This window comes from Quercus robur, chromosome 9 (assembly GCF_932294415.1).
Source record: "Quercus robur chromosome 9, dhQueRobu3.1, whole genome shotgun sequence".
NCBI lineage: Eukaryota > Viridiplantae > Streptophyta > Magnoliopsida > Fagales > Fagaceae > Quercus > Quercus robur.
In genome coordinates, this window is record NC_065542.1 from 26410680 (window position 1) to 26424056 (window position 13377).

Genomic DNA, 13377 nt, shown 5'->3' on the forward strand with positions numbered 1-13377 from the left:
TTTTGTATAGGCTTGTTTAAGCCCTTCCTTGTACGTTGTAACAATTTTTCATATTAATAAAAGTTATTGTTACTCTATTTCGTATGTCTTGTTTATATATTCTAACAAATGTGAAAGCGCTGCTCGGCATAATAGTATAGCATTTGAATCAATAATAACTAAGGCCAAAGTAATCGTTGATAAAAAGATGCCACGATAACTTTAACAAAATTATTATTCAATATAACAGTCCGACCAGTAAGGAATGAGACTTATCTTAAAATTAGCCGTGATGGGTATTAAATGCTCGATAAGGTGTAAGAAGTAGTTATCCGAGGACATGTTACCCACCGGAGGAATGGCCTCCTTAGGTTGACGATCATTAGGTTGTTCTGCCATCTCCATGATATGCGAGCCTTAGCCTTTTCCAGTATTTAAGCCGAGCAATTTCTTCATTCGGGCAGTTGATTTCCCAGGAAGCCTGAGTCCGAGGACTTTGCAAAACCTGGGTTTTGCTCAGGACTTATGCGTTTTATCTTATGTACTTGACTTTTCCCTTAGGCTTGAGTCCGAGACTTGTGTCTTTATCGGTACTTGGTTTTCCCTTTTAGCTTGAGTCCGAGGACCATGCGAGCCTTAGGTTCTGTCCGAGACCAATGTCTGCATCAGTACTTGGTTTTCCCTTTTAGCTTGAGTCCGAGGATCATGCAAGCCTTAGGTTCTGTCCGAGACCAATGTCTGCATCAGTACTTGGTTTTCCCTTTTAACTTGAGTCCGAGGATCATGCGAGCCTTAGGTTCTGTCCAAGACCAATGTCTGCATCAGTACTTGGTTTTCCCTTTTAGCTTGAGTCCGAGGATCATGCAAGCCTTAGGTTCTGTCCAAGACCAATGTCTGCATCAGTACTTGGTTTTCCCTTTTAGCTTGAGTCCGAGGATCATGCAAGCCTTAGGTTCTGTCCAAGACCAATGTCTGCATCAGTACTTGGTTTTCCCTTTTAGCTTAAGTCCGAGGATCATGCAAGCCTTAGGTTCTGTCCAAGACTTTGAGTTCAGATTTTTCCTTTCTTTGAGCATTTCCCGAGGTGCCAAACAGGGGTTGTCCTCGGCCATGGCCATTGCTCGGCGTGGGCCACAGTACCTGGGTCCTTACGCAAAGCGGGCCCAGGGCCACGAATCCACCTAGCCCATGAATTAAGAGATATTTCTGCAACTTCTGGCCACGTGGTACTCTCTGATGTCACGGTGACCGAGGTGCGCCTTTACGAGGCTCTTTAATCTTGTGGTTGCAGTTGATGTTGGAAGTTGAGCCAGGACTGTTTTGTCTGAAGCGTTTCTTGGGACGCCACGTGAGTTGACTTCCATCACCTTGTCTTTTCCAATAAATGGGAGGGAGAGAAAGTTGCTTTATATACGCACAAATCCTTTAGATTTTCTCCCACATCACAGCTTCCATATTCCGAGTTCTCCTTTCTTGGCATAACATGTTGAAAGTGAGGGTTGGGAAGAAAGAACTGTCTCCGCCGCAGAAGCGCCGTGTCTTCATGAGGCTTATAACAGTAAGGTATGGGCACAGGAAGCACAAGTTCAGGAGAGTACTCCATCTCCACCGAGGGGGAACGGCGTCTCTCCCTCTTTTAGTCAAAATCCGAAGCAGGCTCTGTTCATGCCAGCACTTTGGTATGGCAGAAGAAAGATTTTCCTCCATCAGCGCCTCAGCTTTGCGGCAGGCGTATATTTAGAGAAAGGCCCACCACCTCCAACTCCCTGCACCTTTTCTTCAATGGTGTCAGGTTCAAGTTGGGTCTCTTTGGCTGCCTGAGTTATGGGCATGTAAGGGTGCGGGGAAAGAATAAGGTCTCAGAGCTGTAGCCAACCTTTCCTCCGACATACCTCCTCGGCTTTCTCCAGCTTTCTTGTATTTTTCTTTTTCTTGCTTATGTAGTAAGCTTTGACGTAGGCTGATTCCAGCTTTTCATTTGTACACTGTACTATTTCTTCATCGTAATAAAAATGGAAATTGATTTACATGTTTTAAGCGTTGATCTAATGGGAAACACAACTTTGTGAACGAATGTGCTCTATGTATGTGTTGCTTTGAGAATATTTGTGATAAAGCTACTTTGAAGTATAATCTAATCAACTCTCATCTGTCAGTACTATCAGGCATTATATCGATAATTTGTAATAAATCAAACTTAAGAAACTAACCGGGATATCAGTTGGATATTCTGTGATAAGCGCGTGAATATCGTCCAAGGCTGATGATTTCTAAATAATCCATCCGAGCAATCGACTGGGAATTAGGGAACTCCGATGGCGCTTTTGTGTACTTGGTTTCCCCATAGGCTTGAGTCCGAGGACCATGCAATGCCTTGGTTCTGTCCAAAATTTTTTGTATTTGGTTTCCCCATAGGCTTGAGTCCGAGGACCATGCAATGCCTTGGTTCTGTCCAAAATTTTGTAGTTGGTTTCCCCATAGGCTTGAGTCCGAGGACCATGCAAAGCCTTGGTTCTGTCCAAAATTTTTTTGTATTTGGTTTCCCCATAGGCTTGAGTCCGAGGACCATGCAACACCTTGGTTCTGTCCAAAATTTTTTGTATTTGGTTTCCCCATAGGCTTGAGTCCGAGGACCATGCAATGCCTTGGTTCTGTCCAAAATTTTTTGTATTTGGTTTCCCCATAGGCTTGAGTCCGAGGACCATGCAATGCCTTGGTTCTGTCCAAAATTTTTTGTATTTGGTTTCCCCATAGGCTTGAGTCCGAGGACCATGCAATGCCTTGGTTCTGTCCAAAATTTTTTAAGATCTCCTTTTTTTTTGGAGGTCAGCCCCTTGGCCATGACGGGGGGAGCAGACTTGGGGTCGGAAGCCCCTAGAGAAATCTGCGCCGTTAGCGGTGCAAGGCGTAACCCCTAGCAGAAGTTTATGGCGGAGCAACAACTGCACGTCGCCAGAAATGAGAAAGACTCGTGAATCTCCGCTTGCTAGAGAGCTGACTTATGCGCCACTCGCGCCAACGCGCAAGCCTTCCCACAGACGGCGCCAATTGTAAGGACACAAAATCTTTAACGGCCCAACAACGATGTTGGGCTCGCACATGGAAAGTCCCTCACAATAATATTTGTAGAGAGTGGGATTGAAAGGCCAGCGTTGGATCACAGGGCGACATTTCGGGCCGGACCATAGATGAACTAATATGAGAAAGAGTTTTGGGCCGGATATTCAGGCCCTTCAGTCTTGTATCCAGGAGGATTTGGCTCCTCGGATCATGTCCGAGGAGAGGTGGTGCTGTCCCCGGTTACCCGTCGGTGGGTTTTTATGTGGTGTCCGGCGTATATTATCCAGGCATTCTCTTTCATCAAGTCTTTCGCCAAAAGCTAGAGGGAGCGCCCCCCTTTTTGGTCACATAACACTCTCTTTTATACTAGCCTCCGTTCGTTGTCCTTCGTCCACGTGTAAGGTCGATCTTCCCGGGACAGATATCTGTCCCATCAGTCTAATCCCAAAATTGCTGGAGATGATCCATAAAGCCTAAGATCCCGGCTCTGTTAGGGGCAGTGTCATGTCAGGGAAGGGTATTAAAGACAACTTCCCCAGGATATTTTCTGATCTTTCTAATTTACTCGTGTTCCGTTTCTATCCATGAGGTTTTGGACCTGCCGAGGACGAAACCGTCCTCGGCTGTGTCTTCGAGCCACTTTTTATGTTTCCTAGTTTCGAGCTTGGGCCCTGACCTCCTTCAGTTTAGGACCGGTGGGCTTCCCATAAACGCGTGGGCCGGACCCATAAACTATGGGACCCCACAAAGGGTATTTTTGAAAAAAAAAAACAATAACTAACTTTTTGAATCCTCTTAATATATAGAAATTAATAATATATTATATAATGAGAAAAAATAAAAATACCCATCAAATTATACTCCCACTAACAACCGCACATACACATTTATATAATAAAAAATGGGCTATGTTTACTACACAAATAATTGTAGACACACCTCTTTAAGTTAGGGTTTTTAGTTGTTTTTTGGATTGTGTGTAACAAGTATTGCCCGTTATGTTGATGGATGACTTTTTTTTTTTTTTTTTAATTGATAAGAGTTCATGGAGGACTTGAACTCTCACAATTTCTAAGGTGAACACATTCTACTCTTATTATAATTTTTTTATAGTCTTATTGGCATTGACACGATGAATGTAATTATCTTTATTTTAGTTATTATTATTATTATATAAAGACATGAATTTTTTGGAGTAAATGATTTTGATTAATAAATATTTACTTTTTACCTTAATTTGGATCAAATACACAACATTACTTTCTAATACCACATATGAAATGACCCATTAAATTTCTTTGTTGAGAGGTAGAAGACCCATTAAAATTTAAAGGTAGTACAAACATTAATAAAATATTTTTTAAAGTTTCTACAAATTATTGCAAGGTAAAAAGTGAGAAATAAACACCATTATTGCAAAGTGCACTGGGAGTGGGAGCAATGCCAGTGGTTGGGCATGATATATCTAAAGCTTTTTTTTTTTTTTTTTAAATGCTCAAAAATTAATAAAGAAAAGAAAATTATTATCTTTTTGCACCACAAGTTTAACTTCATTTTTGGCTGGGGAAAAAGAAAAGAAAAATAGGAGATATAGCAAGAGAAAGGGAAAAAAAAAAAGGGAAGGATGGGAAACTGAAGAGTGTTTAATATTATTTTAATTTTAATTATCAAATGTTCAATGTGTTGTAGATGAATGGATGCTTTCTATCAAGCTTCAATTTTATTGGTTTCATTGCGGAATTGGATGAGTTAGTTGACTTAATTTTAAGGGAATATGGTTCGGTATTGCCTCAATTAAAAGGACTTTTAAATTTGATGGAGAAGAGTTTCTCAAAATAAAAAATTTGATGGAGAAGATGCTAGTAATACAAATTTCCAGGAAGTTAAGTTAATTATAATTATGCTAAATTCATTTGCCAATAAAACAAATCAATGCCTAAACGATTTAAACAATGCACAAATCGATGCCTAAGTAAATAGACTAAACTTCAAAACATATTGGTGATAATGAATTAAGTATTAAACATAACTAACCTTAAAAGAACTTGAATCTAACTAAAGTAAACTTGTATGAACAAGATTAATCAAAATAACAGATTACAAGGAAATAACCTACTAGCATGAACACTTTCTAAAGAAACAACAATTACAAAGAATGATCTATGTATAAGCAAGTTTGGTAGTAGATAATCAGTAGTCCTTTTTCTTTTCCTTTTTTTTTTCTTTTTTTTAAGAATGAGTCTTCTATTTATACTTGTGGACCTCGACAGTAACTAACAATTGTTTCTTTCACGTGTCTCCCTCTCTTTGGGCTTGAATGAGACTTGATGTGCTATTTGGCATGGTTTTCAATCCTGGACCGTTCAAAGAACTAGAAAAGAGAGAGGTTCAAAGTTTTTAGTGTTGTTTGTAACTTCTATAGCTACTTCAATGCCACTTGTTATTGTTCTATGCACTATTACATGGACTTATAACTATCATATGACTCACCACGTTCTCCCCATGTTCTAGTGTTTAATTTTACAGATGTAATATTCCTTTTGTGCCACTTGTCATACTTTTGTCAATCTAAGAATTTTTAAATTTAATACCAGCCTCTTTTATGTTGTTTGAAAGGAAAGTGGAAGGAGTGAGTGTAATGCTGAAGTTTTAGCATAAATGAAGAAAAAACATGATTACACAACGTTTTGTTAACAAATTACTTTTCCTTCCTTAATAATCAGTGTCTCCCTCTCATCCCCTCCTACCAAACATAATGAAAAGGTATTAGAATAATGCTAGAAATACAAATAATTTTACAAAATTTTTTACAAACTGTAGATGTGGTGAGTGATTATTGATAAATGAAAAAGTTATATTAATAATGGGTCTAGATGAAAACCAATAAGATGTTGGTCACATCAATAATTTGTGGCTATAGCATTACTCAAGGTATTAACAAAGTACAAGCTTCAGATTTTCATTCCATTGCATAATGGCAAAGAGTAAAATGTCTAACTTCATAGGTGAAATAGAATTCAAACATATCTCTTGAGAAAAAAAGAAAGAAAAAAAAAGTAGATAATCCAAGGCTTATCTAATGGCCTTGAGTTTGAATTGATCAATGCTAGGAAACAAGTCTTCCTAAAAACTTATTCTAAACCCATTATCACCTTAAAGTAACTTGCTTGCAATAGCAATTGCCAAATATAAAAAGAAACCTTTCCACATGTTTCTCACCCCAGGATCTAAAACTGGGCAAGATAATTGGACGGAGTCTAGCTTGGCTTGAGAGTGGGGACTAGTTTTTAGCTTTTAAGTCCGACCCTGTGAAAGTGCTACTAAGTCAAGGTCCAAGTCAAGACTATTATTTTTCCAAGGAAAAAGCTGGGAGAGGGGGAGGGGAGCTTTTACTTTCAGAGGGATAAAAAGAAACAATTCTCTCTCTTTTTTTCTTTTTTCTTTTTTTGAAGGGAAAAACTTGTTTCGTGGAGTCCACACACTATGTTTTATAACTAAAATCATGACTTGAAGTCACAATTTTTAATTTGAAAACGTGAGTTCAAGTCATAATTTTAGTTATAAAGGACCGTGTGTATATGCACACACTATGTGCAACAAACACTGCCCTTTTGGAAAACAATTTGTGGTCTTTGAAAGGAATAAATTTATGTATGTTTGGTTAGAGTGAGAAGGCCCAAAGGGAGAGAATGAAAATAGAGAGGAAAAGGAAGAAAAAATGTGATTCCATTATTTTGTTGGAGTAAACATGGAATAAAAAGAAAATGAGGATAGATGGAACTTTTCACTTGAGTCCACCAAATTTTTTCTTTCAAATTGAGAAGAAAATAGGAAAAAAAAAATAGCATCCAAACTTTTCCACCATTCTACTTCTATAATAAAAGCAAAAGAGTAATTTATTCTCTATCCCATGCACTTTTTCCATTCTCATTATCAAACACACATGATGGAAAACACAAAGAAATGAAATAATTTTTTTTTTTTTTCACTTTTCCATCCCCCAACCAAATAGATTCGTGTACCAAATCCTATGTTATCAACTATAGAAAAGAGATAAGATTTAAATGATAGGTCAGCGGTAATGACATTGTTTGTGGTTTGAATCCGCATCTCCTTCCCATCCTCCCCATTATCTATCTATCTAAAAATATCGGAGGAGAGGGGGGGGGGGGGGGAATGAGATAGTTTAAGGTGGAAATTAGATGATTTTGTTGGAACGTAAGGCTTTTGATGGCATTAAAATTTAGAAGAGGAAACATTTTGATATTTATTTGGACCTTGTAAATAATCGAAATGAATTGAAATTGGAATTTAGAATTCATGTTTAGAACTAAAATGAGTTGAAGAAAAAATTAATTTCATATATCTTAGAACCAAAATTAGAGAAATGAAATTTATTTGACTTTCACTCTTATGTTAGGGGTTGTTTTCATTTTGGTCCTTAGTGTTTAGTTACGTGTTCAAAAGCACCATGTTGTCCATTTTCGTTAGTGGTCTTACCTTAGATGTCATATGGATGCTTGGTCTAAGACGCATCATCAATGTAAGTGCCAATTGTCACCATAAGCCCAAATGTTTAAAAGATAGTTGAAAATAGTAGATGGAGACAATTAATGTAGTAGATGACAGTTTGTATTGATAAGAAATTTGAGATAAAAGAAAAGGGAAATGTCATGCATGTGTAATAGATTTGAGTCAATTTATTAATAGATGTGTTCCAAGCTAACACATTAATCGAGGGGATGGCTATGAAGTTTATCATTCACCAAAAATCACTCTCCTACCTGTCATATCATTTTCCCCCTTGCTGCAAACTTAAAGTTGTCCATGAACTTGGGCCATAGATTAGAAAGATTAAATGTTGACTTAGTGGGCCTAAATCTAATGCCCTTGTTTGTGGATAGCCACTCGGTCGTGTTTTTTGCGGCCAGCTATAGGCTTTGGGCTTGTAGCCTTACTGTATAATTTACTAAAAGAAATAGGTCGCTACAAGTGGAAAGCTCTATGCCCATCCAAAAAAAATGGAAAGCTCTATGGACTATGAAGGAAAGATCAAAGAAGTAAATGAAATGCTCAAATTCCTTCTTTTGAAAATAACCTGGGAAAACCTTTCAAATGAAAGTCACCATCAACTAAAACTTCAGCATATCTGATATCTCTTGTCCCCCCGCTGCAAAACAGATGTTCCCATGAGCATATATTCTTTTAATGCCCATTTGCTACTATAATTTGGTGCCACTCTGCAATGGCCTCTAAACTTTGCCACTAGAAAATTAATGCCCATTGATGACTGGATTAGAGTGTGATTATTGAAGATGGTAAAATATAGAGCCTGATGGGCCTACCTTAATGGGCCTGACGGATCGGAACTGGTGGGCCTGTATAAAGATGATCCCCTGCACTTTGAAGGCCCATTGCTGACAGACGTAGTAAGGGCCCATGATCCGAAGTCCATATCGCCTAGAAAAGCCCTAAGATCCAAAAATGGAAATCCTTGCTCACCACGCTCAGAGGAATTTGCATTAGAGTCCCACATGGAAAAGATTTGGAAACCAAGAAGAAAAGTCAACCCTTTGTCACTATAAAAGGCCTAACACCCTCAGAAATCGAGGTACGCTTTAATTGACCCTCTCTAACGCTCTAAGTAAAACAGAAGAATTCTAACTTGACCGTCGGAGAGCTTTTGGCCGGCACCACACCGGTGCTCTCTGAAGGACTTCTTTCGATTGCTTCTGTCGTGCAGGTTCGCTTCGAGTCGTGAGTACGGTGTGACCCATTGGTGACAATTTTCGACGTCATCAGTTGGCGTCGTCTGTGGGAAAAAATAACGTAGCGCACTATCGCTTCCTAGACAAAAGAGTTACATGGTACTCACACGCTCGATGGCAACCACTAACGACGTTCAAGAAGAGGAAGCCCCTACGACTGCCCTTGAGAGACAGGTCAGGACGCTCGCCGCAGCCGTGGAGCGCCTCACAAAACAAAACCACGACCTAGAAGAGCAGCTGAACCAAAAGAGTGCGGCGGTCAATAACCAAGGAGCGGATCAAGAAGGAACCAGCGCTGAAAGGAGGAATCATGACGGACCACAGGAGAGTAACGCCTCGAGCAAACAAGTGCGACGGGACGCTAGCATCCCTTCAGTGACGGATACAGCTCCACAACCCATCATCGCGGAGATGCAGGCGATGAAGGAACAGATGGAAGTACTGATGAACGCTCTCAAGGGGCGAGTGTCCAGTGATCTTGACGACCTTGTCAACCGGACTGACTCGCCATTTACGGCAACCGTCAATTCCTTCCCTCTGCCAAGTAAATTCCGCATGCCAAGTATGGATAGTTATGACGGAATCAAGGACCCTCTCGATCACCTAGAGACCTTCAAGACCCTGATGCACCTTCAGGGAGTGGCAGACGCAATTATGTGCAGGGCATTCCCTACAACCCTAAAGGGCGCAGCAAGGATTTGGTTCAGCCGGCTAGCACCAAACTCCATCGGCACCTTCAAGGAGCTGAGCGCTCAATTCACTACGCACTTCATCGGAGGACATCGGTATAAGAAATCCACGGCTTGTTTAATAAATATCAAGCAGAGAGAAGAGGAGACGTTACGGGCCTACATATCACGCTTCAATAAAGAAGCGCTCTCGATCGACGAAGCCGACGACAAGATACTAGTGGCACGAACGGGCTGAAGGGGGGTAAGTTTTTGTTCTCCTTATACAAAAACGACCCAAAGACCATGTAGGAGGTGCTTTACAGGGCCACCAAGTATATGAACGCTGAAGACGCACTATTAGCCCGAGAAGATAGACCCAAGAAAAGAGACAGACAAGAGGATTCCCGACAGGACCAGGGGCAGAAGAAAGGAAGGATGGGAGATCGAAGGGAGGAGAGACGTCCAAAACCCATAGGCGCAAGGTTCACAAGTTTCACCCCGTTGACCGCTCCGATAGACCAAGTCCTAATGCAGATTAAGGACGAAGGATCCCTGACGTTTCCGGGAAAGCTGAAGAGTGATCCCAACAAAAGGTCCAGAGACAAATATTGCCGCTTCCATCGTGACCATGGTCACGACACGGCCGATTGCTACGACTTGAAGCAACAAATCGAAACCCTTATCCGACAAGGGAAGTTGAAGAAGTTCGTCAGCAAGGAGAGAACGGATCAACCCCCACAAGAACAACACCCCCGTCGAGAAAACGAGCGACCAAGGCCCCCATTAGGGGAAATAAGGATGATAATTGGAGGAACAGCCGCGGCCGGATCGTCGAAAAAGGCTCGCAAAACATACCTTCGGATGGTACAGAATGTCCAATTGGCGGGTACAGTGCCAAAGATGGCAAGAAGGGAAGGCCCCATTATTGGGTTCTCGGAAGAGGATGCAAGACGCCTACACCATCCACACGACGATGCCCTCGTCATCAGCTTGCGGGCAAGCGACTACAATATGCACCGAGTGTTGGTCGACAACGGTAGTTCGGCCGATATCTTGTACTATCCGGCGTTCCAGCAAATGAGGATTGACAGGGAGCAGCTAATACCAACAAACGTCCCGCTCGTTGGTTTCGGAGGGAGTAGAATATTCTCTTTGGGCGTGGTCACGTTATCGGTGACAGTAGGAGATTACCCCCAACAAATCACCAAGGACGTAACATTCTTGGTGGTCGATTGCTCGTCAGCCTACAATGCTATTATTGGACGACCCACGCTCAACTCGTGGAAGGCGGCAACATCAACTTACCACCTAATGATCAAGTTCCCAACGGAGTATGGGGTAGGAGAGCTACGCGGAAGTCAAATTGCCGCACGAGAATGCTACGTAGCTATGATGGAGGTGGAAGACCAGATCCAGGCCTTGAACATAGAAGAACACCGAACGACGGCAGAACCTACAGAGAAGCTAGAGGAGATAACTCTCGACAGTTCCAATCCAGACCGAACCACCAAGATCGGAACGCTTGCCAAACCCGCAATCCGTCAAGAGCTCGTAGCTTTCTTGAGGAGCAATAAGGATGTGTTCGCCTGGAGCCATGACGATATGCCAGGAATCGATCCCTCGGTCATGGTACATAAGTTGAATGTGTTGCCCTCGTTTCCACCCGTCCGACAAAAAAAGAGAGTATTCGCCCCGGAACGAGACCAAGCAATAGCGGAAGAGGTCCGCAAACTCCAAGAGGCAAGCTTCATCAGGGAAGTCTACTACCCCGATTGGCTGGCGAATGTGGTAATGGTGAAGAAAGCGAGCGGCAAATGGCGGATGTGCGTGGACTTCACCGATCTTAACAAAGCAAGCCCCAAAGATAGCTATCCCCTTCCAAGGGTCGATATCCTAGTAGACTCGGCGGCTCAACACCAATTGCTAAGCTTCATGGATGCTTTCTCGGGTTACAACCAGATCCGCATGCACGAGGACGATCAGGAGAAGACTTCGTTCGTAACCAGTCAAGGACTCTTCTGTTACAAAGTAATGCCATTCGGCCTGAAGAATGCAGGGGCAACATACCAAAGACTAATGAACAAGATGTTCGCACAGCAAATCGAGAGGAATGTCCAAGTCTATGTCGACGACATGCTGGTGAAGAGCCGGAAGGAGGAAGACCACTTGAAAGATCTCAAGGAAACATTCGACACGCTTCGATCCTACAACATGAAACTCAATCCGGGAAAGTGCGCATTCGGTGTAACGGCAGGCAAATTCCTAGGATTCATGGTATCTCAAAGGGGGATTGAAGCTAACCCGGACAAAATTCGAGCCATAATGGAGATGGCCCCCCCGAGAAACGTAAAGGAAGTACAAAGCCTTAACGGCAAGGTAGCGACATTGAATAGATTCGTGTCGAGAGCGACGGACAAGTATTTACCCTTCTTTCGAACATTGAAAAAGTCATTCGAGTGGACGGACGAGTGTCAGCGAGCCTTCGAAGAGTTAAAAACCTATCTATCTTCACCACCTCTACTGAGCCCCTCGCAACCAGGTGAAGAACTCTTCCTCTATTTGGCTGTCTCCCCGGTGGCCGTCAGCGCGGCCTTAATCAGAGAAGAGGACAGGGCACAGAAGCCCGTGTACTACGCCAGCCGGGCGCTTCGCGGTGCCGAAGAAAGATACCAACCTATGGAGAAACTCGCTTTTGCATTGGTCACGGCGGCTCGCAAGCTCAAGCCCTACTTTCAAGCCCATACCGTGAACGTAATGACCGACAAGCCCTTGCGAAGGGCACTGAGTAATCCTGAAGCTGCGGGTCGACTGACGCTGTGGGCAATAAAATTGAGTGAGTTTGATATCAAGTACCGTCCACGTGTGGCCATTAAAGGACAAGCTGTAGCCGACTTCATAGCAGAGTTTACGCGTGACGAGGACAAGGGGGCAGAAGAACCCCCCCAGTGGAACATCTACACCGACGGATCATCCAATCGGCGAGTTGGAGGAGCCGGCATAGTATTGTTGTCACCTGAAGGAGACAAGATTGAATGTATGGTCCGTCTCGACTTCCCCATTACCAACAATGAAGCAGAATACGAAGCGGTGGCGACAGGACTCGACCTAGCCAAAGCCGCCGAAGCTGAAAGTGTGGTTGTGTATTGCGACTCTCAAGTCGTGACCAATCAAGTAAACGGAGATTATGAATGCAAAGGGGAAAGGTTGAAGAGATATCTTGATCAAGTAAGGGCGAGAGTCGACGGGCTAAAAGCAATGGTCGTCCAGATCCCCAGGGGAGAAAATGAGCTCGCCGATCGGCTAGCCAAAGCCGCTTCAGCAGAACATATGATGACACCGGGTAATGTACTTTCCTTTGTTCAAATCTTTCCACTAATAGACCCCGACAACATGCAGGAGATACGCTCCGAAAGAAACTGGACTACACAGATAATTTCATACTTAAAGGACGGGATACTGCCAGAAGAGAAGGAGGCAGCGAGAAAGCTAAAAGTCCAAGCGGCAAGGTTCGTCTTGATAAAAGACATTCTTTACAAGAAAGGTTTCTCCCGTCCTTATCTAAGATGTCTCGGGGTTGAAGAGTCAGACTACGTAATGAGGGAAGTACATGAAGGAATATGCGGGAACCATTCCGGATCACGGTCGTTAGTGCACAAACTGGTACGAGCTGGGTATTACTGGCCAACCATGCAGAAGGATGCCGAGTCTTACGTTAAAAGCTGCGACAAATGCCAAAGGTTCAGCAATTTCATCGGACAACCAGCTGGGGAGCTAACCCCTATAACGGCTCCATGGCCGTTCGCTCAGTGAGGACTAGATATCATGGGACCTTTCCCAACGGCGGTAAGGCAGCTGAAGTTCTTGGTAGTGGGTATTGACTACTTCACAAAATGGGTAGA